Genomic DNA, 933 nt, shown 5'->3' with positions numbered 1-933 from the left:
CCGATTAAACTACAGTTAGCTAACTTCAAACGTGCCTTCAGGATATTAAAACCTGGGTGACCTGTAATTTTCTAATGTTAAACTCAATAAAACTGAAGTTATTGTTCTGGGGTCCAGTTACCTCCATTACGCATTATCAAAAGAGATAGTTACTCTGGATGGCTCACCCTGGCCTCCACACCACTGTGAGGAATCTTGGAGTTATCTTTGATCAGGACATGTTGTTTAATTCTCACATTAAAATTTCAAGGACCGCCTTTTTTCACTTACGTAGTAATGCAAAAATCCGAATATCCTGTCTAAAGATGCAGAAAAACTAGTCCATGCATTTTTTACTTTTGTGATTACTGCAATTCTTTATTATCAGGCTGCTCACAAAAGTCCATAAAGACTCTCAGCTGATCCAGAATGCTGCGCACGTATTCTGACCGGGAACCAGGAAAAGAGATCACATCTCTCCTGTTTTAGCTTCTCTGCTTGCTTCCTGTAAATCCAGAATAGAATTAAAATCTTTTTTCTCACCTACAAAGCGCTTCATGGTCAGAACCATCTTATCTTAATGAGCTCATAGTACCTCACAACCCTACAAGAGCACTACGCTCCCAGAATGCAGGGTTACTTGTGGTTCCTAGAGTCTCTAAAAGTAAGACGGAGCCAGAGCTTTCAGCTATAGGCTCCTCTTGTGTGAACCAGGTCCAGTTTGGGTTCAGGAGGCAGACACCGTCTCCACATCAACATCCTCAGCCACAACCATCCCTTAGTTACACTGCTATAGGCATAGACTGCTGGGGACTTCCCATGATGCACTAAGCACCTTTCTCTCCCTCTCTTTTCCATCTGTATGCAACCTCATTTCATTAATGCATTTTACTACTCGACTTCTTCCTTTCCCGAAATCTTGTGCTCTCTCGCCCCCAGAGTCTTGCCTCTCCT

The sequence above is a fragment of the Etheostoma spectabile genome, unplaced genomic scaffold, assembly GCF_008692095.1.
Source record: "Etheostoma spectabile isolate EspeVRDwgs_2016 unplaced genomic scaffold, UIUC_Espe_1.0 scaffold280, whole genome shotgun sequence".
In the NCBI taxonomy this organism is placed as follows: Eukaryota; Metazoa; Chordata; class Actinopteri; order Perciformes; family Percidae; genus Etheostoma; species Etheostoma spectabile.
Note: the sequence above shows the minus strand (reverse complement) of the source record.